Source organism: Pavona decussata, unplaced genomic scaffold (assembly GCF_977016875.1).
Source record: "Pavona decussata unplaced genomic scaffold, jaPavDecu1.1 SCAFFOLD_49, whole genome shotgun sequence".
In the NCBI taxonomy this organism is placed as follows: Eukaryota; Metazoa; Cnidaria; class Anthozoa; order Scleractinia; family Agariciidae; genus Pavona; species Pavona decussata.
Window position 1 is genome coordinate 1870001 of NW_028145471.1, and position 13518 is coordinate 1883518.

General features: G+C 37.3%; 1 long non-coding RNA gene across 2 annotated transcripts in view; it reads right to left on the reverse strand.

Annotated features, from left to right (window-relative positions):
- LOC146481589 (uncharacterized) overlaps window positions 1–9988 on the reverse strand; it is a 10688-nt gene extending 700 nt beyond the window's left edge. The window contains exons 1-5 of one of the 2 annotated variants that reach the window (XR_014864455.1): window positions 9894–9988; window positions 9545–9615; window positions 8851–8912; window positions 7604–7649; window positions 6988–7271 (exon numbers count right to left, since the gene is read on the reverse strand). This is a non-coding gene — a long non-coding RNA (uncharacterized LOC146481589). Of the gene's footprint in view, window positions 1–14; window positions 61–6987; window positions 7272–7603; window positions 7650–8850; window positions 8913–9544; window positions 9616–9893 lie in introns of those variants that run through there. The other variant, XR_014864454.1, reaches the window with a different exon arrangement.
- Between the last annotated feature and the right edge of the window lie 3530 nt (window positions 9989–13518).

Sequence of the window (13518 nt, forward strand, 5' to 3'; positions counted from 1 at the left end):
ATGATCGTACTTACTTGAGCCAGGAGGAGTGCAATTTTTTCACGGACGGCATCAATCTGACTATAGACAAAAAAAATAAATTTGAGAAATCTCTGTGAAGAAAGAGTTTTGTTCGACATTCAAATCCTAGCAGTATGCAGGATGTTTGTCCCATGAACCTAGTTAAATGGCCTTAGCTCCCACGAGTCTCCTGTAGCTCAGTGGTAGAGCATCCGAACTAGTAATCGGAAGGTCTTAGGTTCGACTCCTGATAGGAGCACTTGGATTTCTTTTTTCCGAGTATGCCTGCGCGGTGTTTTAGTAAATTTAGCCTTTATATCAATGCAAGATTAAAGATGCCGCATCGGTTTGTACATTCCCAGATAATGACGTCAACGCAAACAGCCTCCCGTCCCCTCCCCCAAACCTCCCTGCCAACCCCGCGTTTCCCCGGAAAGTGTGAGTCTTCTATGTGTTGATCCGGTGGGGAAGTGGAAAAGAATGTTCCGTTTTATGAACATTGTAAGGTAAAAAGGCAAAGTCGCACTAAACCCTATGTGGCCCACACGGCTGGAGCTTATATAGCAAGGTTACTGTAGCATGAAGCAACTAGGAGTATCGCTTCTCCCCCCAGGATGGGATGCTTGTCCATCGCAGAGTTACCCCCCAGTGTGTATGTGTGTGTGTGTTAGTACCTAATTGGGTTAGTTCAGTTCACTGTATATTAATAATATTATGACTTTCAAATACAGCTCCCAGTTGGCTTAATAGCTCAGTTGGTAGAATACTATCCCAGCATGGCTGAGGTCATGGGTTCGAATCCCGTTCAAACCAGAATTTTTCTCGGGCTTTTTTTTTTTTTTTTTTTTTTTTTTTTTTTTTTTTTCAGCTGCTAATTATAAAGTTCCGTGCACAACTGCGATAATTTCTCATTCATTAAACACATTATCACTGAGTATAACGAATCTTAAAACAAAACACCAAGAATTTCATGAAAATTACCAAAGAAGACACGTCATTCTAAAACTGATGATTGTAAACCATAAGGTAATATATATTCAACTTTTGTTTCAACTGTAACTGAAAATTAATGATAGCAGGCTAAAGGAAGCATGTTTCTGAAAAAAAAAGTCATAAAATGTTGCAACAAATTAAAATCTTACCATATTTTGCTTTTCTATTTCTTGTAGTTTCCTTCGGAGATCATTTCGATCGTCCGAGGTTGACTTCCGACCTAAGACAAACAATTTAAATGGTAGCCAAGACATTTCGGAGATGTTTGTTGTATCAAAAAGGACGAATCGTGGTTAAATTTTTTTAAAATGCAAGCAACAAAATTTGCGGGAAAAAAACGAACTGTCGAAAATGACGTGATCGTTGCTATGGCGTGTGTTATCTGGCGCGCGTTGTCAGGATTTGGAGCTCGTGCACGGAAAATGATTTTTTTGTGCTTCGCTCTCTTGCATTTTGTTTTCTTTTTTTTTTCCTTTCTTACAAGAAGGACAACTGAACATCTTTCTATCTCGCCTTTTCATTCGATCACTGGGCGATGTTGTTGGTTGATTTTCTGACAATTACTTTCTTTTTTCTTAAGTGAAGTAGAAAAGTTCCAGTTTACCTGAAAGCGCAAATTGTAAAAAAAATATGACTTAACCCTTCAACTACGAAAAACCTCTTGTCGCTCAGTTTACTACAATGTTAGTTTGTAAATTTACCTTTCCTGTCGGGCTCCATTTTAAAATAAAGCTATTGAATCTTCAGTATTCCGTGTAATAAATTACTTAGCAAAAAGACACGCCTTCAGCTAAACCAGAAAACTGTAAATAAAATTTCCTTTATGACGTCAGACGAACGTCAAAAATGGAATCTTGTGCGCGCTGAAAATCTCATTCGTCCAAACTTTTGTGGTAAAATATATTTTAATTGAGCTTATGAGCAAGAGCCAAGGAATCAAGTACAGTTGTTGTTTGTTCAATCGTAAGTTACCAGGAAGCCTTTTGTTTCGCTTCAGATAAAAACCGAAGGAAACGCGCGAGCGACCGCTTCATTTTCTCTACGCTTTTACACTCGCGCGTCGCATTTCATCGTTGGCTTGATCGTTAGCTTGAAGATTCCCGACAGAAATGAGACAGTTCCCATAGTCGATTTAAATTTCATATTTTCACGGAGTGTACGAACAAATAGCAGCTCAACTACAACAACTCAAAGCCACAATGAAAAAGCCAACCGGAGCTTTTGAAACAACGAACTGCGCATCGCGCGCGCTAACCCTCCCTTTGAATCGTTGTTATTCAATAGTGTACATCATTTATTCACCAGGTTTAACATATACCATCACATTATTTCCATTGCGCATATGCCACACATTGACATTCCAATCCTAGCAGTATGCAGGATGTTGGTCCCATGAACCTACAATTGCATGTTAATGGCCTTAGCTCCCACGAGCTCCTGTAGCTCAGTAGTGGAGCATCCAAACTAGTAATCGTAAGGTCTTAGGTTCGACTCCTGGTAGGAGCACTCGGGTTTTTTTTTTTTTTTTCAGAGTATGCCTGTGTCATTTACTGATTAATACATCATTGTCAGTGTACATTAGGTTATAAGGGATTGAATGTGAATGCAAGAACGAATAAGGGATTAGAAATATGGGATAAATGAAAAATAAACAGCCAAGATAACCTACTAGTTTTTGTGTGGTGTACGTCATCTCGCGCGTGTTACAAAAATCTGGTCATCTTTGTTTACCGTAGCTTTCACTTAAAGAGATTTTAAACTCAAAGAAATCTTAACAGGTGCGTAACGTGACTAAACTGTTGTTAAAGGGTAGTTAAAAATGCGACAAGAAATTACCAACAATCAAAATGAGGTGATTGTTATCTTAGGGTGTGTCATCTCGAGCGCGCTGGTAAGATTTGGTTGCCGTGCCGTCAACAGAAATGGTATGTTTACTGCTATTTTACCTTTTTGAAAAAAATGCAAATTAAAAATACTTTTCTTATTTTTTAATCAGTTACACGAATGCTATAATTTCGATTGCGGGTAAAATCTTCTACAACATTCGTTTTTTCGTTTTTTTTTTTCGTGCTAGCTGAGTTTTAACTGTTGTATATATATAGGAACCTCTGAAGGATAGCATTTGAAATACACCTTTTGCCTTTCATTATCAGGATATAAATTTTCATTAGCGCGAAAACATTGGTCACTAAAATTAATGTATAATCAGTTTAACTAGGAAATGAAACATTTCAGTTTGTGGCAGAGTCATTAAGGAGTTTTGCATCGAAAAGAAGATTCGTTAAGGCCAATTAAAATAGTTAGCGTTTTATCGAAAACAACATTCTTTAGTGCGAATGAAGATTCATTAACCTAGGGTTAACGTTCCCTTGCGCGAATAAAATTTCAACTACAAAAGATTTTTAGTTACGTGGTTTCTGACTAATTTCCCAATGGATTTATATGGATGCTTAAATTTAAAAACGATGCTGTACATGTGCACACTGGTTTCGCAGTAATGGAGCACGGAGTTCGTCGAAACCGTATCCCAAATGAGCATCGTGAAAGGATAGTTAGGGCGTTTGAAGATCCCCGCGGGAAGAGTAAAAATGTGAACACGATAATTGCTAGAAATGTGCAGCGTAGTTTAGGTTTATGCAGACTTACATATACCACGATGTTTGAATGGGGAGTTGATTGAAGGATAGAGCTAAGACTTGCTTGATCGTTACGCTGACTGTATCTCTGTTGTAATGAATTTTTTTCCTCGTTAAAGAACATTAAAAAGCGTCTAATGTTTGTTCATTCTCTTAAAAAGTTTGTTATTTCCATTAAATTGAACTGATATTCGCATTAATGAACGTTTTTCTCTATGTAAAACGCCTTATTGACGACACCGAAAATTAAAACGTTTGCTATTTTCATACAATGATTGCACATTTGCTTTAATAATTTAATTTTTAACACTACTGAAAATGTATTTCCTGATAACGGAGGGCAAAGGTGTAATAGAGAGATTAAGCACCACATTTGCGGCAAACGTGAGATTTGCGTTTATGTTTTCTTGAAAAAATGAGTACATAGATGAGAAAAGTACAAGATAATTCTGGCCTTTGATGCTTATGCAAGCTACTCAATTTTTCTGAGAAACTGAAAACAGTGAGTGGTAAATGTTGTGTAAACATGGTTACGTGGTCATTTCTGAAGTTTGCCGTTTGCCGCAAACTTGGTGCTTTAGTATTTTAGAAGTAAACTGCAACAACGGTATCATTATAAATCGTGTCTTGCTGGGTAAAAATGGGAAATTTAAAAGTTTACCTTTACCTTGCCGGGATCCATACTTTAATTTAACTTTCGGGTGATCTGTTTTCCTTGAAATGAATAACTCAGCAAATGTACACGCCCTCCGCGAGACTCGGCAAACTGGGAAGTTATTAAAAGTTCTCTTATGACGTAAAAGAAACGCTACGATAAATTAATAAGAACCTTCCGTGGGTGGTAAAATCTTATCTTTTTCCAAAAAGTTGAAATAAGACGGAAGTTATTTAAACTCGTCAGAGACACAGTATTCTAGAGGCCCTATTCAAACGCCTCGCTAAACGTTGTACCCAATTAAATCCATCCTAATTAGCATAAATTAAGTTTGGGATTAGTAATTAAAGTCAATTAAATCTCCCACAACTGAATTAGCTTTGACGTTTGGACTGTCGAGATACAGTCAAGAGTACAGTTCGACAAGACGTTTCTGCCGGGCCTAATATGCGAAATTTCATGCCCTGAAATTATTGGGATGACCCTGGCTTGTTACGCAAATTGTCTCGTTTTTACCTAGGAAATTCCCCAAAGCAAACGAACTGAAAAAAATTTAATTGGTTTAATTAGCAGACAAAAACATACATATACGGATTTTAGTTGGTTTGGATCTGTTAGCTGAGATCTCTTAATCCATATTTTTGTTTGACGTTACTTAGTTTTCAGTAATCTGATTGGTCAATCCAACGCTGTTTTTCCCATATTAGGAATTTGTTTTGTGGGAAAAGGAACGAGGCTTTGTTTTGATCTTTTAACCAGTGCCAGATAAAACATTTAAATATCCAGAATATCACTTTATTTATTAGATACATGAAAACCAGTAATTTCTTAAGATATTAAACAATGATGAAATGTGTCTAAAAAATTATTTCCCAGATGCGTTCAAAGAGTCCGCATGCATTAATATTGTCAACAGATTATTTAATGTTGGACCATAGCGGGACATAACGGGGAATTTAACATCGCTTATTTCCCCGCCCCGGGACTAAGTAGACTGTTAAAAGCCCCGCATAAGGGCATCAGTACCATACTTCAGAACCAAATAAAATGCAAATCAGTTTGGGTTTGTTGGTAAAAATCGACATTGTGGCGGACGTAACGTATAGCGTGGTAAAAGACGATTTTTATTAATTTTTTTTAATTTGAAAGCAAAATGTAGATTTTGATTTAGTATCAGATCTGTTCGCCCTTTGTATCCAATCTTCTAGGATAACGACACGAAACCGGAAGGGCAACCGGTAATCCCGAGCGGGCAACACAGCTCCATCATGCCCGCTCTTGCCCGCTCTGGTAGTGCCCTAAAGATTCGAAGTTCTGGTCAGATCTCACGTTATGGCTCAAGAATCTTAATTTCAACATTGATTCCTTCTCCGACACGAACAAATTGTTTGGTAACTGGAACCAAAAAGAAGACTTTCTCTTTCTCAATCACATCCTTCTTACTGCAAAGCAGTACATCTATCAATGTAGGAGCAACAACACATAACCCTGTTTGAAAGCTTTCATCCCCAGAGTGAAAATGACTTATCAAGTGGAAACTGATTGAAATCGCAAAGTACAGCAACAAATTTAATATTCATACTATATAATGGGGGAAATATAAAAAGTGTAATTAAAGATCTCACCTATTTAATGTCACGAATTATGCATTTCAAAGCACCATTTGACGCGGTAGTGCAAGTGAGTGTATGTGCGTGTATACGCGTGTTTTGCTTTTATTTTATTACAATTTAATATGTACGTACGTTTTTCTAATAAGTGTATTAGCAATGTATTAACAGTGAAAAAAATCAATAAAATACATAATAATAATAATAATAATAATAAATAGTTATTTGGCCATTTTTACCGTTGCCTTTGAGAAGAGGGAAGACATGCGATTTTCCAATTACACGGAACATATCCACTAGAAATTAAGGAGTTGAAGAACAGGCAAAGGGACTCACCAATAATATGAGTAATTTGAGTAATTTGTTTTGGTTGTAATCAAGGCTTGCTTATTTATAAGCGAATGAACTTTTGAGGTTATTTAACACATCTTCTTGCTTAATTTTGGTTAATTGAAATTTAGATGACATATGGTTTGGAAACTCACGAAAAGATTTAGGAGTGTTTGGAATTTGCGAGGCTAAGCTAGGAGTAATTGTGATCAAGTGGCTATTTAAAAAATTGTCAATTTTTTCTTGATCGTTGACGTAACATGTGTCATATACCATGGTTTTGTAAATGGTGGGAACTTTCAATACAACATTCGTATGGTGAGCTCTAACAAAAAGCCCTTGTGATGTCAAAGAAAAAGTAAACGAATTCCTCTTCACCCAGTAAAGAGTATGTTGGAGACGAATATTTTAATTAGGAAATATAGGGAGTCATTTTGAATCAAAGATACCTGGTGTCATGTCTTACAGAACAAGACTCAAATCTTGTCAAAGCGTTATTAGCACAGGACAGGATATATTAAGAGAGCACGAGCGACTGCTAAATTCTGCGTTGTATTATAAAATGGAAATGGAGAGCAGCTGCAGAACAAGGCATCTTTTTGGGCGCCGGTTTCCTTTTCGTGCGCTACAGCTTGTAACACACACAAAGAGAAGAGATTGCCACCAAAATAGGAACGCACCATCGCGAATTATAACACACAGTATTACAGTGCGATACGCCCGCTTTTAAACCCGTGGTAAATCTTGACTATACTGATAACCTCAAAATACTCTTTCCATATCAAGAGACATTATTTCAACAGTTCCTTGTATTTATAGAAATTCTCTCGAAAATCAAACTCACGTTTACTCCTTTTTTTACATAAGAACATGAAAATATATATATTTACAAACATTTGGACTTTTTCACGAGTTTACCACAAGTAGAAAAGTATTTACAGATATTTAAAATGGTAAACCGAAACCATGTTTTCACTTGCGCCTTAAAAGTCGGCGGAAAAGTCTTGAGAAGAAGCCAGCCTTCTTCTTCTTTTTTGCAGCAGAGCTCTACGGGAAAAAAAAAAAAAACAAAAACTGTAGGGAATAAAGATCAGTGTAGGCACAATAGAAACCGTTAGGAATGCAAGCTCAAAAAGGTAAGGGAAGCTATATTATAAACCAAATAAAATCTTACCAGGTGTTTAGTTCTGTTGTTAAGCAAGCAAGGAAGAGGCAAGTGCACTCAAAAAGTGGGTAAAAACGCTCACCAGTGGCTGGCGTTTCTCCCTGCAGCTCTTTCATGCTCTCGTCACTTCTTTCCTGCGCGCTTTAAAACAAAACAAAACACGGTAAAGCTAATTCGTTTAATAATTATAACAACTTTCAATGATCGTACTTACTTGAGCCAGGAGGAGTGCAATTTTTTCACGGACGGCATCAATCTGACTATAGACAAAAAAAGTAAATTTGAGAAATCTCTGTGAAGAAAGAGTTTTGTTCGACATTCAAATCCTAGCAGTATGCAGGATGTTTGTCCCATGAACCTAGTTAAATGGCCTTAGCTCCCACGAGTCTCCTGTAGCTCAGTGGTAGAGCATCCGAACTAGTAATCGGAAGGTCTTAGGTTCGAGTCCTGATAGGAGCACTTGGATTTCTTTTTTCCGAGTATGCCTGCGCGGTGTTTTAGTAAATTTAGCCTTTATATCAATGCGAGATTAACGCCTTTCAAACTTTGCGCCTGCGCAGTTTTAAAGATGCCGCATCGGTTTGTACATTCCCAGATAATGACGTCAACGCAAACAGCCTCCCGTCCCCTCCCCCAAACCCCCCTGCCAACCCCGCGTTTCCCCGGAAAGTCTGAGTCTTCTATGTGGTGATCCGGTGGGGAAGTGGAAAAGAATGTTCCGTTTTATGAACATAGTAAGGTAAAAAGGCAAAGTCGCACTAAACCCTATGTGGCCCACACGGCTGGAGCTTATATAGCAAGGTTACTGTAGCATGAAGCAACTAGGAGTATCGCTTCTCCCCCCAGGATGGGATGCTGGTCCATCGCAGAGTTACCCCCCAGCAGTATGTCGCCAGTACCCATTCATACACCTGGGTGAAGAGAGACAATGTGAAGCAAAGTTTCTTGTCTAAGGAGACAACACAGCAATGAAGAGACCAACCTGGCCCTCAGATCCTCCGACCGTCCGATCGAAAGTTCAACGCGCTAACCACTAACCACCGCGCCTCCTTATGAACATAGTATATAAAGTAATTTGGCCTTCATAAGGACATTCCAGTGCAGATGCAGGTGCAGATTCGGGTAATAAATGGGACTGTTTTCTAGTGATTCGAGCGCCGAAAGTGCGAGGTTTAAGAAGAACCCCAGAGTATGGTCCCCCAGAGAAAATTTAATTTTAAATCCTAAAATAGTGCCATTTCCGCGGTTTTCAAGTCACCTGGAGAGACAATTTTTATACTTTTCCAACATATTTTTGACTGTTTTCCTTAACACGATGGAAACAGGTCTGTATCCGCGCCTGTTACAATTTGCTTTAACGAAGGTCGAACGCTCGAAATCTCTTTACGGTGGCTGAAATTACCTCATTTAATTCTGTTAATAAGAACAAACATTCATTACAGTAATAAACATTTTACATACTTTCCCAACTCTTTGATATTGTCAATCTGTTTTTGTTTTCCATTGATGGAGTTTCTCAGCTCCTGTAGAATAAAAAGTCGATTGTGTTTTCAAATGTATTCGTTTCTCATAACAAGAGAGACTTTTTAACTGACGCGTTTATACTGGAAAATCTTCTCTGTCGTTGGAAAAGACTGAATAAAATGTTTGTTAAAGCATGGTGTTGGAAAAAAGTCAACTTAAACCATTATGTGTGTTAGTACTTAATTGGGTTAGTTCAGCTCACTGTATATTAATAATATTATGACTTTCAAATACAGTTCCCAGTTGACTTAATAGCTCAGTTGGTAAAGTACTGCCCCAGCATGGCTGAGATCATGGGTTCGAATCCCGTTCAAACCAGAATTTTTCTCGGGCCTTTTTTTTTTTTTCCGCAGCTGCTAATTATAAAGTTGCGTGCACAACTGCGATAATCTCTCATTCATTAAACACATTATCACCGAGTATAACGAATCTTAAAACAAAACAAAACACCAAGAATTTCATGAAAATTACCATACGAGACAACTGATGATTATAAACCATAAGGTGATATATTCAACTTTTATTTCAACTGTAACTGAAAAAATAATGATAGCAGGCTAAAGCAAGCATGTTTCTAAAAACAACGTCATAAAATGTTTCAACAAATTAAAATGAAATGTAACAGTCATACCATTTTTTGCTTCTCTATTTCTTGTAATTTCCTTCGGAGATCATTTCTATCGTCCGATGTTGACTTCCGACCTAAGACAAACAGTTTAAATGGTAGCCAATACATTTTGTGTTTTTTTTTTCTTTCTTTTCTTTTCTTACAAGAATTGTAACTGAATATAATTTGATCTCTTTTCATTTGATCACTTGGCGATGCTGTGGGTCGATTTTCTAACAATTTTTTTCAGTTAAGTGAAGTAGAAAAGTTCCGGTTTACCTGAAAGCGCAAATTGTAAAAATATATGACAACCCTTCAACTACGAAAAACCTCTTGTCGCACAGTTAACTACGATGTTAGTTTATAAATTTACCTTTCTTGCCGGGCTCCATTTTAAATTCAAGCTCTTAAATCTGCAGTATTCCGTGTAATAAATTACTTAGCAAAAGGACACGCCGTCAGCTAAACCAGAAAACTGTGAATAAAATTTCCTTTATGACGTCAGAAGAACGTCGATTGGAATCTTGTGCGCGCTGAAAATCTCATTCGCCCAAACTTTCATGGTAAAATATTTTTTTTTAATGTAGCTTATCAGCAAGAGCAAAGGAATCAAGTACAGTTTTTTTTTTTTGTTTAATCGTATGTTACTTGGAAGTCTTTTGTTTCGCTTCAGATAATAAACCGAAGGTAACGCGCGAGCGACCGCTTTATTTTCGCTATGCTTTCATACTCGCACGTCGCATTTCATCGCTGGCTTGATCGTTCGCTCGAAGATTCCCGAGAGAAATGAGACAGTTCCCATAGTCGATAAAAATGCCATATTTTCATGGAGTGTACGAAAAAATAACAGCTCAACTACAACAACTCAAAGCCACAGTGAAATAGCCAACCGGAGCTTTTGAAACAACGAATTGCGCATCGCGCGCGCTAACCCTCCCTATGAATCGTTGTTGTTCAATAGTGTACATCATGTTATAAGGGTTATCGATTGAATGTGATTGCAAGAAAGAATGAGGGATAAGAAATATGGGATAAACGAGAAATAAGGTCGCTGAAAAATAAACATAAACATAAGATAACAAAACGTGCTAGTTTTTCTGGTGTACATTATCTTGCGCGTGTTTAGAGATCTGGTCATCTTTGTTTACCATAGCTTTCACTTAAAGAGATTTTAAACTCAAAGAAATCTTAACAGGTGCGTAACGTGACTAAACTGTTGTTAAGGGGTAGTTAAGAATGCGACAAGAAATTACTCACAATCGAAATGAGGTGATTGTTCTCTTAGGGTGTGTCATCTCCAGCGCGCTGGTAAGATTTGGTTGTCGTGCCGGCAACAGAAATGGTATGTTTACTGCTATTTTGCCTTTTTGAAAAAAACTTAGAAGTACTTTTCTTATTTTTTAATCAGTTATGCGAATGCTATAATTTTATTGCGGGTAAAATCTTCTACAACAGTCTTTCTTTCTTTCTTTCTTTCTTTCTTTCTTTCTTTCTTTCTTTCTTTCTTTCTTTCTTTCTTTCTCTTTTTTTTTTTTTTTTTTTTTTTTTTTTTTTTTTTCTTTTTTTCGAACTAGCTGAATTTTAATTGTTGTATATAAGATCCTCTACAGGATCGCATTTGGATTAATAGAGAGATTAAGCACCACGTTTACGGCAAACGGCATACGTGAGAATGGGGTTTATGTTTTCTTGAAAAAATGACTACATAGATGAGAAAAGTACAAGATAATTCTGGCCTTTGATGCTACTGCAAGATACTCAATTTTTCTGAGAAACTGAAAACAGTGAGTAGTAAATGTTGTGTAAATTAAATCCATCCTTATTAGCATGAATTAAGTTTGGGATTAGTAATTAAGGTCAATTAAATATCGCACAACTAAATTAGGTTTGAATTTTAACCTGTCGAGATACAGTCAAGAGTACAGTTAATTATTGGGACGACCCTGGCTTGTTACGCAAATTATCTGGCTTTCACCTAGGAAATTCCCCAAAGCAAACGAACTGAAAAGAAGAGCAATTTCATTGGTTTAATTAGCAAACAAAAACAAACATATACGGATTTTAGTTCGTTTGGATCTGTTAGCTGAGATCATTTAATCCACATTTTTGTTTGACGTTACTTAGTTTTCAGTAATCTGATTGGTCAATCCAACGCTGTTTATCCCATATTAGAGAAGCCGTATGCGTGTAATTATTGCAATAAGTCATTCAGATTGTGGTCGGGTCGCCAGAGACATACGAGAATTCACACAAGCGAGAAGCCTTATTCATGCAAACACTGTAACAAGAGCTTTGTCCAGTCGTCAAACTGCAAGAAACATGAAAGACTTCACGTAAGGGAAATGTGCCCAAAGCAATAGTAGCCTAAAGGATCACTTTTAACAGGGAAGTCACAGTCTGAAGCGCATCTACTTGATGTGGACTGAAATTTCTCTCGTTCGAGTCACCAAAGAGAACATTTCGTATCCTCTATTACTACCATAATCTTATGAAAACTTCACGAAGTGTATCATTTCTAAATGTCAAACAAATAAATACAGTGACTTTGCGCGTGCAACCCTAAACGAAACCTTCACGGCTAAATATAATGGTGTTTTGCCCTGAACACCCTAAGTGAGACCAAAACCCGAAATTTACACCCCTAAGCGAGACGACGAGCATCCCCGACCCCTTCATATGAGATTCCCTCCCCCGTGACAGGACCATGGCTGCTCCATCGAAACATGTCTTAGGATTAAACTGTTATTGGGTCATTTAGACTCGAAAATTAACTCGATGTAGCATAATTGTTAAACACGAAGAATAGTGTTTCATCCGATTTCCTAACACCGAGAACTGGGTTGAAACAGCGAGCGGCAGCCGAGTTTTCTACAGTGTAACCAACTTCGAGGTGTTTGGAGTGTTTGATATATTACTTCTCAAACCATTAATAATTCTTGAAATTCAGAGCAAAAGTTACAAATCTCCTTCACGCTGTTGATTTCCTTTGCTCTTCATGAATTTATCAATGAGTTTGAGAAGTACGTTTAGTTGACGTTTCAATATAGCACTAAGACCACCGGTTACAAATTGAACGGAGAAATCGATAAAATGAAAGTCGGTAGAGTCCCTAACTCGTGTCCAGGCGGCTCTCTGTCATTAGACGTAATGCGATACTTCTGGGTTCCAGACTGGTACAACCATATTGTGAAGAGACGATCATTTGTTTTAATAGAGCGTGTTCCCTTACTGATGTCTTCTGTCGTGATTTGAAGGAACTTTTCCGTTGCACCAAATGTAGACTCAATCGACTTGATGACTTATTTAAGTTTCAAACACGACACTCGCAGCCGTTACATTCTGCTGTTGCATTGTTTACTATTAGCTAGATATGACATTTTTCAGTCCCGTGTAAGAGAGTTTAGATCTTCACTGCGGACTTACAAAAGATTTTAAGGACAATGCCTACTTTTGTTACTGCCCATACGTTCTGCGCATCTCGAGATACTCGGGATTCCTATAGGTGGTGCCTACTGATACAGGGATATTTTTTCGCGGTTTAAAACTATGCAGAGAAAGTAGAATGTAGAAATATGCTCTTGGTGTTTAAAAAAAATTGGGGGTATGCGCGCATTTTCCAGAGATAATAAAGCTTCAATTTGGAAAAAAAAAACATACACTGCTTTGTATTTTACTGCTTTTTAGAAAAATTGTTGCTTAATTATCTCCGAAAATGCCCTACTACCCCCAATTTTCTTTCTAGATTCCAGTACTCTATATTAAGATCTTCTTTTATCGCAAAGTCATAAACTACGCAAAAATACTTCTGTATTAGGAGGTATACCGTCCTTAAAGATGCGTACTATATCGAAAAAGATTGGCTAGCAAAACAAACTGAACATTTTGAAGGAAATGAAATTAAACCTTCTTGAGTCCACGGGACACATTCATAAAGCACTTCTTAGTCATAATAAGATGTATCATGAATATTGTTCATTAACAATAGTCTATTGTTATTC